This window comes from Odocoileus virginianus, chromosome 5, assembly GCF_023699985.2.
Source record: "Odocoileus virginianus isolate 20LAN1187 ecotype Illinois chromosome 5, Ovbor_1.2, whole genome shotgun sequence".
NCBI classification, from domain to species: domain Eukaryota; kingdom Metazoa; phylum Chordata; class Mammalia; order Artiodactyla; family Cervidae; genus Odocoileus; species Odocoileus virginianus.
This window is the reverse complement of record NC_069678.1, coordinates 51,993,896-52,017,318: the sequence shown is the minus strand read 5'-3', so window position 1 is coordinate 52,017,318 and position 23,423 is coordinate 51,993,896.

Sequence of the window (23,423 nt, the reverse complement as noted above, 5' to 3'; positions counted from 1 at the left end):
AACTGGGGGAACAGAGATGGGGAAATAAAAGCAAAACAAAGAAAAAAGCATGCCTGAAAATTCACGTGAATACTGCCTCTTGTAGGAGGAGTTTTCCAACCATCTTTTATCCTCAGCAGCTACTCTTCAAGGTAATGCCCCTACACCTGGGTCTGGGTTAGGCATTAACAGCACAGACTTTAGAACCAGACTTCCCTAGAAGTTACAGAGGAAGGCAGAAATATCCCAACTAATTCAACTGCACCCTCACCAAATAGTAGGAAAAGTATAGGCTTTGAAGTCAGATAGAATGGGGCTTTTTCCTTAGCCTTCTATTTACTAGCTGTGAAATTCTCAAAAAATGTATTAATTATATGAGGCTCAGTTTCCTCATCTACAAAATTAGGGTAACAATGTCTTCTTCACAAGGTAGCGACAAAATTCAAAGACCTTACTACAGTGCCTAGGTAAGTAAGCATTCAACAAATGTCATTTCCCTTCCTCTTAGAAATAGTAAACACTAAACAACTCAAGTGGCAGCAGTAAACACTAAACAAAATAAACCATTCTTGAACTAAGTAACTTTGTCTAGTCTACAGCCAAAGGCAGTTTTACATAGTGTGCCTTTTTTAAGTTCAAAGAGTCCCCTTTAGTCACTACTGAGACTTAATTTGATCTTGTTCTGGAGGATTATGGTCCCAGGGGTATATCATCTCAGCAGACAGAGTTAAAATCATACTCACAGTAAGTTGGAGAAATAAAACAAACAGGTTATAAATAGCTTTTGTTTTTGTTTGCTGATATAGTCTGCTTACTTCTTTTGATAAGTAAGTTGTAGAATGTCAGGCCTTCAAATGAGTTTGGTCAGTTTTTACCCATTCCGTTTTGCTATAAGTCTATATCAAGTATAATGGAAGGGAAATAAAGCATCCCAAAGTTCTACATTATTTTTCCAATGGGAAGGAGTTCTTTCTGAGTGGGGATGTGCTGTGTCATTATACCAGAAGAGGTTTGTGAACTAGGGGAACAGAAATCCTTATAAACATAGTATTAATTTATTTCCCGTGGAAATACTAGTCATTATAACTTTATCAGAAAGCTAACACTTTATTGCCCCAAATGACGATATCTGTAGATAGACATAATACTTATGGTTAGACTGAGAGAAAACTGTGATTAATAAAATTAATAAGCTCAAGATATGTGAACGTTCATGGGTGACTAGCAAAGCCTTGGAATCAGATGGACAAATATAATCTCTACAGCCAGAGTGGCCCATGTAAGCAGAAGAAAGCACAGAGTTGAGTGACTAAAACTGGGACCAAGCAAAAACCCCTAGGTCACCCACAAGGTGACTTGTGACCTCTATTTATGGGAGAAGTGTCTAAAAAACATACAGCCTTGAGGGTGGAAGAGAGTGGCCCTGTAAACATAATGCACAAATGTGTAGATACAAAGAAAAAGGAGAGATACTGGCTAGAAACAAGAGAGGTCACCACAAGAGTTGCAGGAACAGAAAAGAATCAGAGGTATGTTGGCCTTATATATATTTAAAAAAAAACAAAAAACTTTCATGCATTTAACAAATATGTATTGAGCACCAACCAGGTGTTAGATAAGGCTACAAACATGAAAAGACAATGTTTGCCAACAAGAGGTAGAGTGAAGAAAGAAATATGTTTCATGGGGCTTCCCAGGTGGCGCTAGTGATGAAGAATCTGCCTGCCAGTACAGGTGACACAAGAGATGGGGGTTCATTCCCTGGGTCAGAAAGATTCCCTGGGGAAGGAAATGACAACCCACTCCAGTATTCTTGCCTGGGAAATCTCATGGACGGAGGAGCCTGTTGGGCTACAGTCCATGGGATCGCAAAGAGTCAGATGCAACTGAGCACACATACAGGAGGACAGAATCCTAGCCCTATTGAAACTAGATGATGAGGTGTTTTCTAAGCAGACAAAAGAGGTGGATTCTAGCAAGGAGCACCTATATCTTCAAATTTTCCAAAGTGTGAAAAAGTAATTAGTTTGTGGAACTTAAATTGGTACTAAATGGCAAGAGAGTTTCAGAAAAACAGCTATTTCTGCTTTATTGACTATGCCAAAGCCTTTGACTGTGTGGATCACAATAAACTGTGGAAAATCCTGAGGTAGATGGGAATACCAGACCCCCTGACCTGCCTCTTGAGAAACCTGTGTGCAGGTCAGGAAGCAACAGTTAGAACTGGACATGGAACAACAGACTGGTTCCAAACAGGGAAAAGAGTATGTCAAGGCTATATACTGCCACCCTGATTATTTAATTTTTATGCAGAGTACATCATGAGAAATGCTGGGCTGGAGGAAGCACAAGCTGGAATCAAGATTGCTGGGAGAAATATCAATAACCTCAGATATGCAGATGACACCACCCTTATGCCAGTAAGTGAAGAAGAACTAAAGAGCCTCTTGATGAAAGTGAAAGAGGAGAGTGAAAAAGTTGGCTTAAAGCTCAACATTCAGAAAACTAAGATCATGGCATCCAGTCCCATCACTTCATGGCAAATAGATGGGGAAACAGTGGGAACAGTGGCTGACTTTATTTTTGGGGGCTCTAAAATCACTGCAGATGGTGACTGCAGCCATGAAATTAAAAGATGTTTACTCCTTGGAAGGAAAGTTATGACCAACCTAGACAGCATATTAAAAAGCAGAGACATTACTTTGTCAACAAAGGTCTGTCTAGTCAAGGCTATGGTTTTTCCAGTAGTCATGTATGGATGTGAGAGTTGGACTAGAAAGAAAGCTGAGCACCGAAGAATTGATGCTTTTGAACTGTGGTGTTGGAAAAGACTCTTAAGAGTCCCTTGGGCTGCATGGAGATCCAAGCAGTCCATCCTAAAGCAGGTCAGTCCTGGGTGTTCATTGGAAGGACTGATGTTGAAGCTGAAACTTCAGTACTTTGGCCACCTGATGTGAAGAGCTGACTCATTGAAAAGACCCTGATCCTGGGAAAGATTGAGGGCAGGAGAAGAAGGGGACGACAGAGGATGAGATGGTTGGATGGCATCACTGACTCAATGGACAGGGGTTTGGGTAGACTCTGAGAGTTGGTGATGGACAGGGAAGCCTGATGTGCTGCAGTTCATGTGGTCACAAAGAGTCGGACATGACTGAGTGACTGAACTGAACTGAAATGTCTAGAATATGATATTCAAAGGAAGTCATAGTTGTTAATAAAGCGAGACTAAAACATAAGGAATATAATTGGACATTTCAATAGCAATACTTGAACATTTCTTTTGCATACAATGTTTATTATCACAGTGTATCTGTGTATTTATCTGTTCATCATCTTTCTCATTCACTAGGGTATGAATCCATTAGGATTGGGAAATCATCAGTTTGTACTGCTATATCCTCAGAACATCTAGGTAGCAGTCACTCAACAAATTTTTATTAATGGAATAAAGGAAACAGTGGGGAAATAGAATTAGCATGGTCTGTGCCATCCATCCTACCTTAAGTTTTCTAGCTTTTTAATCCATGCCACATCTTGTTATCCTGGTCACACATAATACATATTCCTGCAGTTCTTGGTTTGTTTGTTTTTTTTTCCTTCAAGGCTTTGACCTCAAAAGCTATGAAGTCCCTATGCCACCTCAGTTGTCCAGAGAATTTAAGTTTATCCTATGGCCTACCCTTTATGCAAGCTAGAATATAATGCACTCTGTGCTGTAAACTACTTGCTATTATAATGGAGCTATTGTTAGACAATGGCAAGGCCTCAAGACTACCCCAAAGTCATTTCACTTGCAGCCATGGTATTAAAAGGGTGTCTCAGGAATGCTTAGAAATGAAAAAAAAAAAAGATTAGGAAGCACTTTATTTATTCTGAATAAATTGGTTCCTTAAGACCTGAAATTATCTAACAATGAAATAAAATACAGTTTTACTCATATAGGTGAGGATTTTTTTATAGCTGGGTAAGAAATTCCTTTTCTGTATATCCTACTCCCTTAAAAATTAGTCATTGTGCCCATAATACCATCAGGTAAAATCGCTTAAAAAAAAAAATCTCATGTTATTGAGGGCTTTCAGTGGCTGAGTCAAAGATGTCTCTTGGTAAATGTCATGATGCACTTGAAAATATGTGGGTTATTTTCAAATATCTTTTGATATTGATCTATAACATAATTCTATAGTGATAAGAGAATAGACACTATACGACTTCAAATACCTTTAGGCCATGAAATTTTGCACCTGGTCTTATGACCCTGGATATGTTTCAGTGTCTCCTAGTTTATAGTCTAGAATAACTTGAACTTGAATAGAATTTATATCCTACTATTGTGTGAAAACTATCTAAATCTTAATTATGTTGAATTGGTTCACAGGGTTTTTCAGGTCTACTATATGCTTCTACTTCTCTATGCATGCATACCTGTTAAATAGCTTCAGTGATGTCTAACTCTTTGCAACACCATGGACTATAGCCCACCAGGCTCCTCTGTCCATGGGATTCTCCAGGCAACATCACAGGAGTGGGTTGACATTTCCTCCTCCAGAGGTTCTTCCCAACCCAGGGATTGAACCCAACTCTCCTGCATCTCCTGCACTGAAGGCAGATTCTTTACCCACTGAATCACCCAGAAAGCCCCTACTTCTCTGTATAGTCATTCTATTTATTTTTGAGAATTTGATATTAAAACTCCAACTAAAAACCTTAATTTATCTACTTTTAAAAATAATTGTAATATATAGTGCAACTATATGTAACTTTGTTCTGTATTTTTCAAGTCTCCTGTAAATGTGTTATCATAGTTACATAATTTTTTTAAAAAGTTTCACAACAGAGTGTCAAAAAAGTTTCAAAACAGTATTTGAAAGAAATACTTCCTCATCATGGCCAAGAGTGATGAGGTGTCCTTCAGACAACTAAAATTTCTAGTTTCCAACAAAACTCAGTATTTTCTGCATTAATCTACAATAAAACATAGACAATAAAAGTTGAAAACCAAAAAGATACACACTCTTTAAGCACATAAAATCTTCATTTTTATGTAAATATGTTTGTAGTAAACAATAAGCATTGCATATTTTATTGTGTCTCTTATAATGATTCCCAGTACTGTCACACCAAAATATCTGTCCTTCATCCAGCTACTATAAATGCTCATCAACATGTACTTAGTCCCAAAACCAAAGATCCCTTATGCCTTTTTGTTCCTCAGCCTCAACATGTCCCCAGTCATTTACTGACCCCCATAATCTTCCAAATGCAGTAGCAATTCACAGCAGTGTGTGTGTATGTGTGTATGTGTGCATGTGTGGTGTCTATCTGGATAATGATGAGCTAAGCTTAATTACATCATTAGGCAGGAGGCCCCAGATCTCCTGCTGCCTTCTGGGACTGATTGGAATTTCAAAATATTATTTTCACTGAGTGGAATCTAAATTAAATAAATAAATTTCAGTTAAAAAGAGCTGTGGTATATTTGCTGTTGATTTTTGTCCATTTATGATTGTGCCAGAGGCTGAGGTGTCCAAAGGTATATATAGTTATCTTCATGCAAACACCTAATTGTATTATTTAAAATATGACAGATAAGACTTTTTCTGTTGTGCCACAATGTATTTATTTTTCAAAGTGTCTTTCTTTTCTATACCTCTAACATATTTCCCAAATATTATTCTGTAACTCCCAAATTACTATTCAATGTAAGTCATTATTGCACTATTAACAGGCTTATTTTTGTTTATATTTTTACATACTTTCTTCAGAGTGACATTTACGATTCTACTAGTCAATCACTGCAACCTGAGGAAGGCAGAGAGCCAATTTGTTCTGTTCTGAGTTATTCCTAGCTAAGCTATGAGAAAAGTAAAAATATGGGAGAATTTAGAAATCTGATTTGGGGTCCTGAAAAGCCAAAAGCATGAGGTAAGTAACTTTAGCATTCTTCCACAGAGTCAGACTACTTCTCCTTCATGTAAGCAAGGTTATAAAATTGTCTCTATCCTTCTTAATTAAAGACCTGAAAAACATGAATTTTAGGTTGCTTAGAGAGTTGGGGTTGGGTTTGAGGCACCACAGGCCACCCAAGGAAAATCCAGCTGCATCGCATTTGGAGCTGTCCTATCACCGTCTGGAAAAAATGTTCCAATCTTAAAAATATGTCTAGACCACTTCATTTCACTCCTGTGTGATTCTTAGGTGAAGTAGGGGGTGGGGTGGAGATAGATGGGTATGATGGGGGTAACAAATGAGATTCTCCATGAAAACTCTTTTCTAAAAAGAACTCATTAAATCTGTAACAAAGCAGATTTACAGTTTAAAAATCTAACACTACAGATCATGTGTGTATGTCTTTCATCAGTCTGTGGTAGGGAGTTTTATACACTGCCTACATATAAGGAGCATGCAAAATATTCTCATCTGTCTCAGGGACTCTGGCATGGTCCTGGGCATGTAAGAGGCAGAGGGTCTCACTTTACCATAGGGAGGCCCCTCCCTTTCCACCCCTGTGCCTCCACGATTCCCAGATCTTCAGGTTCTAGTGAGCAGTAGTTTGCCTGAGTCTGTTCTTCCCACCACCCAGCATCAGATACACCCATTCTTCATAATCATTTATGAAAACTTACCTGCATTCACTTATAACCCTAAGTTAATTGCTGATATTTCTGTAGAGGAGCAAAAGTTTTCTCAGCTTAAATGTCTTAGAATATTATAATCACAGAATCTCGGATTTTTGAAGAATGGGACCTCAAAGGTTATTTTACAGATGAGGAGGCTGATTACCAGAGAAGTTGTCTAATTTCCCCAAGGTCACATAGCTACTTAATAATTTCACTGGAACAAATCTGTATATTTTTCAGTTCCTAATCAATCATTTTAAATCCATGGTATCAAGCACTTGATGTTTCAGTCTTCTAAAGAAAGACTATAATTTATACACAAGCTTTCTAATTCCTTAACCAACTAAACAAGATGGAGAATTTAGGATCTGATAGTAATTCATGGTATTTGGTCCCCTCACCTTATGGCAAATATAAGGGAAAAAACTAGAAGCAGTGACAGATTTTATTTTCTTGGGCTCCAAAATCACTGCAGACAGTGACTGCAGCCATGAAATTAAAAGACGCTTGCACCTGGTAAGGAAAGCTGACAAATTTAGACAGTGTATTAAAAAGCAGAAATACTACTTTGCTGACAAAGGTCCAAACAGTCAAAGCTATGGTTTTTTCAGTAGTCATGTACAGATGTGACAGCTGGTCCATAAAGAAGACTGAGTGCCAAAGAATCGATGCTTTTAAATTGTGGCATTGGAGAAGACTCCTGTGAGTCTCTTGGACAGCAAGGAGATCAGATCAGTCAGTTCCAAAGGAAATTAATCCTGAATAGTCATTGGAAGTACTGATGCTGAAGCTGAAGCTCCAATACTTTGGACACTTGATGCGAAGAGCCAACCCATTGGAAAAGACCCTGATGCTGAGAAAGATTGAAGGCAAAAGGAGAAGGGAATGTTAGAGGGTGAGATGGTTAGATAGTATCATTGACTCAATGAATAAGAATTTGAGCAAATTCTGGGAGATGGTGGAGAACAGAGGAGCCTGGCATGCTCTAGTTCATGGGGTCTCAAAGAGTCAGACATGACTTATGACTGAACAACCACAGCACATTTTTAAAATGTAATATAACCAATCCTCTAAGGATTGTCTTTCTAAAACACATCATTACACCCCATAACTTATTTAACAGCATCCCTGCCCGTTTGTGACTGGCAATGCCATCCCTTTATCACAGAAGAGGAAGAACTATAAGAGTTTCTTATAGAAATACTGGCAAGAGTTATTCCCTTGAAAAGCAGTAAAGAAACAGTAACTTGTCTTTGGCTAAGTGGATCACTTAATGGAAAAGGTAGGGACAGGCTAGATATTCCTTTATGCTATCCATTAACACATGTGAGTACATGAGTGCGGGAGAGTGTCATTAGAGCAAACGAATGGGTCTTGGGGATTAATGCTGCTAACAGTGCTGCCTGCTGGGAGTAAGAGAAGCCAATCTCAACCTGTTAAAGAGCTCACCATCTGGGAAGTTGAACAGCACACAGTCTGCAGAGACTGACACAGTATCAAGAGTGAGCTTCAAAAACATTCTGAGTCACAGGGATATCATAAAAAAATAGATGCAGAGAAATCTTTAAAGGGAGAAAGAGAGGATGAGAAAACTAACCAAATTAATATGCTAAGCTATCTTACAAGACTTAGGGGTACTATGGAGTGATTCATTTGGCTCTGAAGAAAATAGTGGGTGTAGGTGTGAAGTAGTTTGGCTTTTCTAATATTCTCATTAAATGATTCGCCAATGTCACCTTGTTTGGGGATTTTAAGTAATTTCTAATAACTTTTCCTAAAATATCTCTGTACTACCACTCTTACTGATACACAGTATTCATAAAATATGTCTGTGTCTTTCTAACAGTGGTATATCAGCACAGAGTATGAGCTCATTTCCCAAAGTCAATACTGGAGGAACTACAGGCTTGATAGGGAAACATGGGTCTGAATAACTAATAAAAACAGTGAATAAACTCCTACAGAGAAAACTGTGGAAGCCAACAGGGTGGCAGCAACATGGGGCAAAAGCTACTGTGTCACGGCATTAAGGACTGACTTAGGGAGAGCTTTGAAATCCTGTTTTGATCTGAGCATAGTCACTGTCTGCATGTCACCAAAGAATTTACAGTAGCCTAGGTCACTGCCATGGCATAATACTGAGGTAATTAGTTAAGGTAAAAATCCTGCTGGAGTGAAATTATATTCCCACCAACCAGTCACATATCATGAATCGATCCTAGAATTCTTCCCTATCCAACCTACTTCCCGCCTAAGGGGATTACCTCTGCTCAGAAATGTCAAGTATCTGCAAGATGGAGCACTGACTAACTAAGATGTTCCATAAAAATAGATCCTAAAATATATAATAGTGATTACAATGGAAATATAATAGTGATTAGAATAAATTTAAATGGGTTTGGCATTACTTAAATGACAGATATTCCCATACTAGTTTTTAAATTAAAAAAGATCCAATAACTTGCTGTTCATAAGAAGGGTCATTCAAACAAAAGGCTACAGAAAGGATAAGAAAAGGAAATCTGGCAATTCAAAATTCCAAAGAAAGCTAGAATTGCACTCTTAACATTTGACAAAGCAAAAATCCATGGGGGAAAATATGAAGAACAATAAACAATATTTTAGCCTGATAAAGGGAACAATAAGCAAGATTTAGTCACCATGAACATAAATGCAACTAACAATATAGATAGACAGCAGGGTGGGGGGAAAATAGATAAATCAAAAACTGTAGCTGGAGACCTTAACATATACCTTCTGAAAAACATAGATCCAGAAAAATAAGATTAAGTTTTCGTTTCTTAACTATATTGCAATAAAACTAGAAGTTAATAAAATATTCAATCCCATGTCTTAAACCGACAAAGTGAGTGAGTGAGTGAAGACGCTCAGTCATGTCCAACTCTTTGTGACCCCATGGACTGTAGCCTACCAGGCTCCTCCGTTCATGGGATTTTCCAGGCAAGAATACTGGAGTGGGTTGCCATTTCCTTCTCCAGGAGATCTTCCCGACCCAGGGATTGAACCCAGGTCTCCCGCATTGTAGGTAGACGCTTTACTGTCTGAGCCACAGGGGAAGTCCCACAAATCAACAAAATATTCATTAAATAGCCTTCGGAAATGAGAAGAGAAATAACAAAGTATTTAGAATTGAACAATGAAATTCATACTATGTGTTAAAGTTTGTGAGGTAATCTGAAGCAATATTTATGGAGACACACAGCTTTGAATACATTTATTTGGGCATAAGAAATACTGAATTAAAATATAGCTAAGCAAGAAGGTGAAAAAAGGTAATAAAATATCCTCCAAAGGAAGGAAATAATAAATGAAAATAAGGGAAAATTCAGCTAAACAAAATTTTTTTTTTAAATAGAGTACCGTAACTCAAATGCTCATTATTTTAAAAGATCAATAAGTCAGATAAGCCTTGGGAAATACTGATTGAAAATAAACAATATATAGTATAAAAATATATAACTATAAACTCAGTGTAGATTTTTAATAACAATGAAATGGTATCATGAAAAATTATATTCAACTAAATTTGAAAACCTCAATGGAATGGACAAAATTCTGGAAAAATGTAAAATGAAAACCTATATATAAGACAAAATAGAAAATATGAATAGACAAATTGGCATTTAAAAAAACTTAAGTGGTGAGCAAAGACATTCCAAATAAGCCTCAGGTCCATATTGTTTTATTAGTTGAGTTCTATCAAACTTGCAAAGATCAGTTAATCCTCTAAGTAGAAAGGGAAAGATGACTGACCAGTATATATTCAAAAACTGTACAAGGATAATACAAGAAAATAAAATTATATATCATTTCACTTATAAATATGGATGCAAAATTTAAAATAAAGTATTAGCTACATAAATTCAATTTTACAGATATTTTTACCTACAGAATTATCAGGTAGAATTTACTCTGGGAATATAATGATATTTAACATGAGAAAATTTTATCAATGATGTACACTACATTAGCAGACTAAACAAATCTAAGATTTTAAAAAAATATAAAAAAGAGATAAAGTTTAACACCTTACAATAAAGCCTTTTATTGAACTATGAATTAGCAAAAACTTACTTAACCAAGTAAAGTTTATATTCATAAATCCTCAATTTTCAATACATTCTCTTTAAGTTTAGGAACAAGACCAAGATACCCATTCTCTCTGCTACTGTTTAGCATAGTACAGTAAGGTATTAAAAGGGAAGAGACAAAATTTTCATTATTTGAAGATCTTCTACATAGTAAAAACAAAAATCAATATATAAACCATATTGACTAGTGAGAGATTTCAGTAAGGTTGCCAGATTCAAAATCAATAGCATACAAAATCAATAGCATTTGATTCTTCTATAACTATGAAATTTCTCTATAAAATAGCATTTCTCTATATCAGCAAAATCAATAGCATCTGATTTTGCTATAACTATAAAATTTCTCTAAAAATTTCTTTATAGTTATAGCAAAGTTAAATGCTGTTGATTTTGCTGACATAGAAAAATGCTATTGATTTTGTATGCTACTGATTTTGTATTTAATTTGAGTCAGGCAACCTTACTGAAATCTCTCACTAGTCAATATTGTTTCAGATGGTAAAGAATCCACTTGCAATGCAGGAGACCTGGGTTCTGTCCCTGTATTGGGAAGATCCCCTGGAGGAGGGCAGGGCAACCCGCTCCAGTATTCTTGCCTGGAGAATCCCCATGGACAAAGGTGCCTGGGGGGGGGGGCTATAGTCCATGGGGTTGCAAAAAGTCAGACATGACTGACCAACTGAACACAGCATAGCATAAAATTTCTATGAATTAACAAGTACTGAAATTTTTAGAGAGATAAATTTTAAACTCTATTGAAAACCACGAGTAGACAGATATTCTATATGCTTGAAGAGATGATAAAAGTTTAAAGGCCCAGTTTTTCTTCATATTAATTTATACATTAAATGAAATTTCAGTTGAAATTCCAAAGAGGTTTTTTTTAATGGTAAAACTCTTTCTAAAATTAGTTTCCTGGAATAAATACAAGATTGTTTAAACAACTTCAGAAAAGAAGAGTAAGTAAAAAAGATGATACAGTATGAGACAAACAGATCAACAGACTACAACAGAGAACTCAAAACAGACACATGCAAATATGAGAACATTATATATGATAAAGTTGGTTCCTACAAATCGTGGTAGTCATAAAAACGTGTAACTCAAAGTTTCTGCTGCAGAAACATAGTTAACTGATGACCTTTCCACAGCCACATGCCAAAGTTACACCTGCTAGAGGGTTTGATCCCTGGGTTGGGAAGATCCCCTGGAGTAGGGATTGGCAACCATTCCAGTATTCTTGCCTGGAAGATTCCATAACAGAGGAGCCTGGCAGGCTATACTCCAAGGGACCATAAAGAATCGGACATGACTGAGCAACTGAGCACATAAGGAAAACATAATTGCATTCTCTCTCATACCAAAATTGCAGGTGAATTCCAGACAAGTTAACATTAAATTTAAAAGGTATAACTAAAATGTTTTAAAAGATAGTCATCCAGTGGTAGTGAAAGTTTCCTTAAACAAAACTTCAAAAGCACAAATAAGACAAAAGTATTAATTTGAGAATATAAAAATTAACGATTTCTGTTCAATGAAGGACACTGTGACAGAGACTGTTGATGTCCCTCAAGTTCAACTTCCCTTGTCTCTAAATCTAACAGAATCCCCAAATTTTAGGTGGGATCATGACTACCTAAGTAAAAGATTATATTGCCCAGCACTCTTTATAGCTAGATATGACCCTGTGACTACTTCCTAGTCAATGAAATGTGAGCAAACTTCCAAACTTCATGCCCTTAAAACAAAGGAGCTCACCACCCTTTTCTCCCTCTTTTCCCTTTCTCTGTGGCTGGTTAGAGTCATCCCTGCTTCAAGTTAAAAATGGCAATACCCTAAAAATGGTGAAACAAGAGGACAGAAGAATTACCTCTTTCCACATTGTTGCTTGAGAGATAAATAAATCTCTTCCTTGAGCCATTGTTAATATGGGGCTCTATTACAAATGCCAAAGTTACTTCCTAAATAATAGAAACACCATTGACAAAATTAGTGGACAGATGACAAGTTGGGAGAATATATTAGCAATGTCTAAAACTCAAAAGGCATAATATTTAATATAGGAGAGGAAAAAACTCAAGCAAACAAAAAATGGAAATCAGAAATGATCAAAAGCTATTAACATGCAATTTACATAAGAGAAAATCCAAAAGACTAAAAAGCATATTAGGAGATGCTAAATTGTTAGTAATTAGAGAAATAAAAAATAAAGCGGTGCTATATCACTTACAACCTTCAAATTGTCCAATACCGAGTAATGCCAGGGATCAAGGATATAGGGATGTAACATAAGAATGCAGGAATATTCTTGCAGTTTTGGTATGTCATAGAAAACATTCTGGAAAATAGTCTCGTAAAGTCTAGTTAAGTTAGGTAAACACAGGCTCTTAGATCCAGCAATCCTGCTTCTGAGTAGACAGCCTAAGAAATTCTTATGCAGATCCAAAAGGTGACATAAAAGACTGTTTATTACAGGATTGTTTCTGATAGTAAGGAAATGGAGACACCGAAGAGCTCTATCATTGAAGGAACAGGTAAGTTCACTGTGAAGTACCATTTAGCCATTAGAAAAAAAGGATTTCTAATACATACGACACATAACTATTACAAATATAGTGCTGAATAAAATAAGCAAAAAATAGAATGAGATTTATAGCAGTTGATTATATAAAGAAAAATACATTCACATGAAAATAATATACATTTATAATAAATAGAGGGGCTTCCCAGGTAGTACAGTGGTAAAGAATCTGCATGCCAGGGCAGGAGACATAAGAGATACAGGCTGATCTCTGGGTTGGGAAGATCCTCTGGAATAGAAAATGCCTAGGAAATCTCATGGACATAGGAGTCTGACAGGCTACAGTCACAGAGTCGGACATGACTGAGCAACTAAGCACGTGCACAAGCATAAAAAATAGCAAAATAAGTATATATTTTACAAAAACACACAAAAGGACCCCACACTAAAATGGTTGAGGATTAAGGATAAAACGGAAAATAAATACACAAACAGGAAGGGTCATTGCACACACTAATTTTAACAGTGTTCCGTGCACTAAACATAACTAACTTAGTCTTCTGTACTCTAAGTCCAAGAAAAGCAATAATAAAATTTATACAAACAAATTGCTACAAAATTAAAGCTGTCTTTCTTTATTTTATATATATATATATTATTGCTTCCTTTGTACACTCCTTGAGGAGTTTTTCTAATATAATAGGCAATGCTGTGAATCCTATGAAAATTAGTTTTCACAGGTCAGTAATCTAGGAAGCTGACTAGAGGGTAAGGGTAGTATGGAATATGGGGGATAGAGAAGAAGGAACTTTAAGTGTTATTCATATCATTTCTGAAAATGTGAATTATTCTAATATTAGTTCCTAGTATTATCTTCCTTCATCACCTAGGCAGAGGGATATAAATCTTGTTCCTAGTGAACTTACCTTGACTAAGAACAAGCCAAAAAAGAAATGGCAATCAAATTGGGAAGAGAATAAAAAGAACCAGAAGAAAGGTGAAAAAAAAAAAAAAAGACTAGTAATACATACCCCTTTCCTATTCATTGTAGACTCCTATGTCTTTAGGGTTAAGAAAATGAAAGAACTGCATGTGGAGCTCGGTCTTTCCATCACTGAAACACCCCAAAATTTATCAGAATCCTTTCATGTTCTACCTCCTTCTTAGCCAGCTAACTCCGTTGCTCTGTAAAGTTCTCAATGGCTGCAAGTCAAAATTGGCTAACTGTCTCCAAGTTCAGCATCACTGTATTTCCTATCAGAAATGAATCCACAGTTGTGTTTTCAAAAACAGACCTAGTCTTGTTACTTGCATCTCACTTTAACAATTGCTTAGTATAAAAAACAGCTTTGGCTTACAAACAGAGCACCCTCCAAGCTCTCTGCTCTAGAGAACCACCGGGATCTGTGTTCTCCTGCAATGAAGATGGTTGGATAGGATCACCGATTCAATGGACATGATCTTGGGCAAACTCCAGGAGACGATGAGGGATAGGGAAGCTTGGCATGTTGCAGCCCATGGGAATGCAAAGAGTCGGACATGACTTAGCGACTGAAAAACAACAGTGAAAATGGCCAAGTGCTCTATCACTCATCTTGATAAAAGAAAACCTAAAACTAATCTTTGCTTTAGGTGAACAAGCACTGATATTTTCACTTTACTAGAGCAGTGTATAAAATTGTAAGCAATGATAGCAGCAAAAACAAACCATTTTTGTTTGTTTGTTTGGGAAAGAGGCTAAACACCACAGTATAGCTATAAAGTATCCTTAATAAAATAGGGAGGGTCGGGATGGGGAACACATGTAAATCCATGGCTGATTCATGTCGATGTATGGCAAAAACCACTACAATACTGTAAAGTAATTAGCCTCCAACTAATAAAAATAAATGAAAAAAGAAAAGATGTCCCCCCCCCAAAAAAAATGTATCTTACATTCAGGGTCCACTTCACAGCTTTACAACCAGTGCAGTCCTTGGGGGTCTCATGTTCAGAAAAGTCCTGCTGGGGGTTTAATGGTCTGTGATGGGGGTTTAATGCCCTAGAGTGGTCATCCTGAAGTTCTTCAAGCTCTGGCCTACCACTGCTGCCACTTTCTCTCTGGGGTACAGTTCGAATTGTCTGGAGGAGGCCACATCGCCCTCCTCCAACTGCTCTCCCTGCCCCCTGACATGGTCCAGGTCAGGATGCATCACTCTACACACGCATGACAATGCACTCAATGGGTGACTCCACGGGCTCTTTCTCTGAACCACACCCAGGTATCAAGTGAGGCCTGGCTCAGGACCCCATCCACAGTAAAGTGGGCAGGAGCAGCTCTGTATGAAAAGGAGACTGGCTTCCCTAACCCCAGATGGGGTCCCATACTTTCACTGTGGCCTAGGCCCTACCAATTATGTAGCTATCTCTGCCAAAATCCTTCCAAGGTCAGCACTGGAAGGGAAACTTCCCTGGTGGGAAAAAGACGCTGACCAAGTAACATGACTGTTCCTCTGAGTCTGATCTTCTTGACAGTCTCCCACTGGGGATCCGAGAGCCACAACACACTGGCCTCTGGGGTACACTTTTCCCTTCACTACTCTGCAGGTTCAAGCAATTCTGTTTACGCTACTTAGTGCAACAGAACCAAGCCAGAAATTTCCAATGGGATTTGCTAAATGGTAAAGAAAATGGAAAAATAAACACAGAATGCACAAGGAATAGAAATTCTTCTGACAGAAAAAAGACCACGGTCCTAGGATAGCAGACTTATTCTTAGGAAGCCTAAGATTCAACCCTGCCACACATCAGCCCATTCTACTCCCCTCACCTCCCCACAAACTTGTCTTTTAGACTTTTTTTTTGGGGGGGGTTGCCCCTAGTTCTCTAAATATTCCTAGGTTTCTCTCAAAGAAACCTCTCTCATCCCTGAAAACGAATACCAGGAATCAAGTCATACTTCAAAGGAAATGCTACCTCCTCAAAAAAATAAGTTTTAGCTAGGTAGGCCCACTACACGAGGATAGCCATATTTTAAGAAAGTACAAAATTATTTAATTCCTATGTTGGGAAATAAGTGATATAGTAGCAAAACTATTGCTCCCTAGTGTTGAAATTGTTTGGACATTTCTACATTCAAATTGTTAGGTAGTCAGAATAGAAAAAGGAGTCCAAAATGGAGGCAGCTGAAAGACAAAGAAAAGGGGAAAGCTTGCAAAGGGGGAACAAAGGAAAAATTCGAGGACCCCGGAGTGGGAACTTGAGGTGAAACAAACACCACCCCCTTCCTGATCTATGATGGGTACTATCCCTAATTTGCATATGGCAGGCTGGAAGGGGTGGAGCAAGAGACAAGGAATATAAAAAGAGGGAGCCAAGATGCATTGAGGCCACTCCTTCAGGGTCGCCGCCCTCACACCTTGGGGGTGTACTATCCTTTGTTTACCAAATAAAGCTCTGCGCTGAAATCGAGCTGAAACACTGGTTGAGGTTTAAATTATTTGTTGCAGCAAGACTGAATCAAGGACATTTTGCACTCTCCTGACAAAATGATGATGTATTCTACAGATTCTCTAAAAAGTAACAAGGGTGTCAGAGGGAAGTAATGTGTTCAAACTTCCTCCTAGAGCTCTGACATTCTGCTATTCCTAAAAGCTTTATTCTATTTAATTCCTGATTGATTTTTTTCTGAAATGTATGACCTAATTATCTGATGACTCTTGTTCTTTTGGGTTTCATAGCATGCTAATTTTTTTTTTTTCATATTTTTTCTTCATGCAATTGGTTGACCTGTGGCTATAACTTTTCATGTCATGTCTAGACTTTTCATGTCAGCTTTTCTAATAAAAGGCAGAGCTCTGCTCACTCATTTCCAAATTCTCTTAGCTTAGTAGATGCATAAATTTTGGATATCACAGGATATTTTTAAAAGTGAAGATAAAACCTACAAATGATTGCCAATTTTTTAATTAATTAAAGACATTTAAAAGTAAAATACCCTAACAATATTTCATAAAGGAAAGGACGTTTTAATTCTGAAGGAGTCCTTTTAACTGAAAGAATTAAGCAACAAATTCACTCATTCTCATTTCTCTGGGAAACACTGAAGAAGAACATCAAAGAACCTCACTAAGCAGCCTCCTGAATTAGAGGTGTGGCAACATTTTTAAATTCTTAACAAATATTTCCTTCTAAGCTTTTCAGCCACTTTAAACATTTCTGCAAATTTTATGAACTTCTAGGTATGACAATACATGAAATTCAAGAGTATGGACTCTGTGGCTTTTCAAAGTCATCCTAAATTTAAAAACCTTTGAAGTAAGCATTTAATTATGCCTTTTAAAAAAACTACTAAGAACATTATATAGAAAGTGCCATGGTCTTCTCTTGAATTTTTACATTCAAAACTTTTATTTATAAAATAGAATGCCACATATTAAATGACTAAGATATACACAGGTTATTTTCAATACCTATGACATTGCTTCATAAGTAATGACCTAATTTGACAAAGTAAGCCTATAGTCTTATCATCTAATATTAGTATAAACATTTCTACTTTTTAAGAAGCTTTCTTTTACATTTAACTCCCCTTGGAAAATTTACTTTGTATATATACAAACACAGACGAAAATGTGTTAGAAAATTTCAAAATTCTGAAAAAGTTCTTTTCCTAATAACATGTTTCTATGCATATATTTTAAGCATATCTGATTAAAATATTTCATTACCCGCAAAGAAAACAAAACACTATATAGAATTAATAAGCTCTGACATGACCTTCACCTATATTGCATAATAATCAGTGTAAGATGTTATAAGGAAGTATTCATTATATTAAAACAAAGGACATTATTCTGATAGCTGTTGGATCTAAAATGTAACATTTGACTTTCAAAGCAAGTAAACCAGCAAGGTCCAAATAAGGGACTTAACCAACAAAGGATCATGAAGTTAAAAAGTCTCTGTTAATCAATGACAAATTTAGTACTTGTTGCTACAATTACAAAGATAATAGTTCCTTTATGTCAGTGCCTTTAGTTTTGCAGCTGTAAAATAGCTTTGAAATTCAGCATTTCAAGGAATAGAAATTAATAGGAGGTCATTTCTACCAGAGAAATTTTAGGGGCCCATCCTCTCTAATCATCATTAAAAACTAAATCCGTAGGAGAAGAGGCACTTTACTGATTGTCAAGTGGAAGCTATTATTCATTTGATGAAGCTCTTGGCACTGTGCCATTGATTCTGCACTACAGCCTGCTGCTTGTTCTCCTTCATCTTGGTGCAATCAGGGTTGTTTCTGCCTGCCAGGAGCTATTTATAGAGCAAAAGGGTGGGGTGAGGGGGCCAGAAAAGCTGATATGTTCTCCTTCTTAAAAAACAACTTTCAAACTTATAAGTACAAATCTGTTTTCCTTGTCACTAGACTGTGTCTGCTTCTTCTGTCAATGCAGAAGATAAGGCAGCTGACTTCAGGACAATTGCCCTTCCGGACAGTGACTAAGGATTTGGTGGGATCACAGGCTATAATCACACTGTATCTGACACCAGGATTAATATTCCCCCAAACTGCATGCACTGTCATATCTCTGTAGTGTAATTCTGTTACTTCTATACTTCTGTGTCTGCCCTGGTTCCATGTACTGAACATTTCTAAGAGATACTCTCTGCTTTTCTGTACTTATTAAAAGCAAATATATTGGGGGGGGGGGACTCAACATATAAGTGTTGGAAAATATTTGGTGGCTGTTTTTTAGGAGTTAGTTTGAACTGAATTAACAGTTGGGGTGTTGGTGAAACTATTCTTCCTACAATTACAAAAGAAGTTGGATTTTCAAAATTTTTTGTTAAAATGTTGGTTATCCCAAAACTATATAAATCTCTATTATTTAACTGTATCCACATGGTATGGACATGGTACTCTTAAAGTTATGTGCAACTTGTATTATGTTGAGTTGCAGTTATGAACATATTTTAAAACCTAAATTATTTAGCATCTTTACTTTTGGAAAAGTTTCAGGCTTTATTTCAGCAGTTACAAAATTTAATATATAATGATTTATCCTTTAAAATAATATATAAAAAAATAAAAATAAACCAATAGCATGCATTTAAAATACTTTAAGGATAGCAATAGAAATACTTATGATTGCTAAAATGTAATAGGAAAAAATTATACTTGTTAGAATACAAAACAACAAAACCAAAACCTGGACATTAAAAAAACATGAAAATGTCAAAATGCTATAGCTCTGAATTGCCTGACATAGATTCTTCTAAGAAATTTAGTTCATGATCCTATAAATGTTGTTTTAACAAAATGCAGTTCTTAAATATTTAAATGCAATTGTTAAATATTCAATTACAAGTAGAACATCGAAGACCCCCCTTATTCATTCGAAAATATAATAGCAGATCGGTTAGTCACTTAGCAGAACAACTTGAGTTAGCAGGCTCAAGAATTCGTTTTGTTTTCACTTCATAGAAGATCGACATTTTCGTATGCCTTTTGGATTGCGGCATTTCCTGAGCTGAGGGTTGCAGCAGGAACCAGAAAGGTAAATTTACTCATGAGGCTGCAGTATCTTTTCTGCTAAACAGACATGCCTACCACCAAGACAGTTATTTAAAAGAAGCTAAGGATTAAATAAAATGCTCTGTTTCAGACAGAGCTATAGAATATGAATTGAAATTAAGTACTGTAGATCCAACTATTTCAGAAAGTCAAATGAAATAGTAAGGAAATTAAAAGTCCATTTGATTTTGAATTGCTTAAAGTCATTCTGCATGGCCTGAATATCTAGATAATTTCCAGCTCCTCCTCGCCTTCACTTTTAGTTCTCAGAACGCTCCTCTCTTGTCTTTCATTCTATACAGCGAAAAAGCTGAGGCATTTTAGAACAGGATTTTGACATCTCTGCCATTAATTCAATTAGTTACCCCAGGGACTCAGAAGGTTAGACTTGTGAAGCTTATTCCCATTTTAAACATTCAATAATTCATTCAACACATATTTACTGAGTACCTATTATATTCCCAGCACCATTCTAATTGTCAAGATAAATCAAAGAACAAAAACAAGCAATATTTCTATCTTTATTAAATTTACATTCCAGTGGAGCTTCAAAACAAATATCATCAAATATCAATAACATCAAAACAAATATCATAAATAAAACTTTTTTTCATGAACACAGTAATATATTTCTCACAACTGCACACATTAAATGGAAGAGCAACACCTTCATAACATTTACAGTTTCTTGAGTACAAACCATATACACCAGGTACTGTGTTGAACAAATTTTCATGCATTATCCTATGTATTTTAATCTTCAAAAACTCCCACTATACAGATTAAGAAATACATACTTAGAAAGGTTAATTAACTTGTTAAGCTTATATGAAGAAAAAGTGGCAAATTTAACAGTAGTCTCTCTCATCTATGAGAATGGTAATTCCAGGCAAGTCTTCCACTAAGGACTTAGTAGTATTCATTCATTCAGCATTTATTCAACAAATATTAACAGGGCACCTAATACATGCAGTCACTGTTTTAAACACATGGGATACATTAATGAACCAAAGAGGTAAAGATTTCCATCCTTGAGGCATTTAAATATTAGTGGGAGGAAATAGACAACAAATGTAAATATAATAAGTAAGCAAATACATATGTTAGAAGATTAACATTAATTCATTAAAAAATATAAAACCCAACTTTTTTCCTAAGAATCTAAATTCTTAAATCAGAGGGAAGGACAACTTTTAATATTGAAAAATGAAGCTCAGGGGATCTTGACTTAAGCACCCCCAAAAGAAAATGTGACAGCAGAACACAGTTTCAGAAACTGACTTCATATTGAAGAAACTGACACCTGTTTTTTTTCCACTATGGAGAAGTGAACTTACTTTAAGTCTTTGTTATTTTGATCATGAGAGGCTTACAAATAAAGGCCAGAGCAGGGCATCAGGCAATTGTCCATCTGGAGTACAACAAACACATGTAAATCACTGGAAAATCACGTGTGGCTTGATGACATGTATCCACTTTGGTTTCCAGTGACTAGTATGCCAAACCCCAGACACCAAAATGACTAAGGTTGGGGAATAAATACCCATCATTAAATTTCCAGTGATTTAATAATTATCCCTCTTCCTGGGGACATGATTAAACCTCACACAACAGCAAAACTTCAACAAACTAAGTTGCTGGGTATCAGAGGTGAAAAGAAATTTAATGAGAAAAAGAGAAAGAAAGTGAGAGTAACAAAGATGAAAAAAAAGAAGAGAGAATGAAAGGAAGAGAAAACACATAAAGGGGGGAAAAATCACTTGGTGGCTATTTCCAACTAGCCTTTGGCTTAAGACATCACCCACAAGCACTAAACAAAGTGATTAAGCTGCAATTTTGATGTGTCTGTCATTCTCATCATTCCAAAGGATGGGGCAAGTTGCCCCAGTGGGAGCAAAATGTGTAATAACACAAGAAACATAATCCCACCCTCATGCCAAACTTTACTCATAGGGCTAAGGATGAGGCAGAACTCTTTAGGACAAAAATGGTGAATTGTCTCTCTTCTGGGAGTACTAACTGGCTTTGGTCAATGTTGCTTTCTTCAGAGGAAAAAAAGGAAATTTTTTCTTTTACTATTGTATTATGTGGTCCCAGAGTTATAACTGACCTAAACATCAAAGTTCTTTGTAATGGTTGAAATACCTAGAATACCTTCACATCCATAGAGTTTTCATGCACAGTCTAAGGAAAAATTCTCAATTACTGACTGAAAATAAGAGAAGTAAATTGGCTACAAGATGATGGTAAATCCCATTTGAGATATGATTCCAGGGATAATGGGGCTTTCCAGGTGGCACTAGTGGTAATGAACATGCCTGACAATGCAGGGGATGTAAGAGATGCAGGTTGGATTCCTGGGTCAGGAAGATCCCCTGGAGGAGGACATGTAAATCCATTCTAGTATTCCTGCCTGGAGAATTCCATGGACAGAGGAGCCTGGCGGGCTACGGTCCATGGGGTTGAGAAGAGTAGGACACAACTGAAGTGACTTAGTAAGCACACGTGCAGGGATTATGTATTAGCTGAAATCAAAGTCAATATTCCTTAAATTGGTTCCTTCTTAATTTTCCCTGTTTAAAAACTGAATATAACCTAGCAGGCCAACTCCAGAAACAATGTCTATGCTCCTCACCACTGTATCTTTAGAACTGAGCATAGTACTTAAAAAATAAATAGCACTTAATAGATATTTAATGAATGAATTTGTTAATATTACTTTTCTATCTTACAAGAATATGGTAGCATTTTTATATCTATTTGGTCCCCTAGATTAACTAAGTAAGATGAGTACAATTATGCAGTAGTTTAAGCATTCTTTGGCATTGCCTTTCTTTGGGACTGGAATGAAAACTGACCTTTTCCAGTCCTATGGTCACTGCTGAGTCTTTCAAATTTGCTGGCATATTGAGTGCAGCACTTTCACAGACAGCATCATCTTTTAGGATTTGAAATAGCTCAACTGGAATTCCATCACCTCCACTAGCTTTGTTCATAGTGATGCTTCCTAAGGCCCACTTGACTTTGCATTCCAGGATGTCTGACTCTAGGTGGGTGATCACACCATAGTGATTACCTGGGTCGTGAAGGTCTTTTTTGTATAGACATTCTGTGTATTCTTGCCACCTCTTCTTAATATCTTCTGCTTCTGCTAGGTCCATACCATTTCTGTCCTTTATTGTGCCGATCTTTGCATGAAAAGTTCCTTTGGCACCTCTAATTTTCTTGAAGAGATCTCTAGTCTTTCCCATTCTATTGTTTTCCTCTATTTCTTTGCACTGATCACTGAGGAAGGCTTTCTTATCTCTCCTTGCTATTCTTTGGAACTCTGCATTCAAATAGGTATATCTTTCCTTTTCTTCTTTACCTTTCACTTCTCTTCTTTTCATAGCTGTTTGCAAGGCCTCCTCAGACAACCATTTTGTCTTTTTGCATTTCTTTTTCTTGGGGATGGTCTTGATCACTGCCTCCTGTACAATGTCATGAACCTCCATCCATAGTTCTTCAGGCACTCTATCAGATCTAATCCCTTGAATCTATTTCTCACTTTCACTGCATAGTCATTAGGGATTTGATTTAGGTCATATCTGAATGGTCTAGTGGCTTTCCTTACTTTCTTCAATTTAAGTCTGAATTTTGCA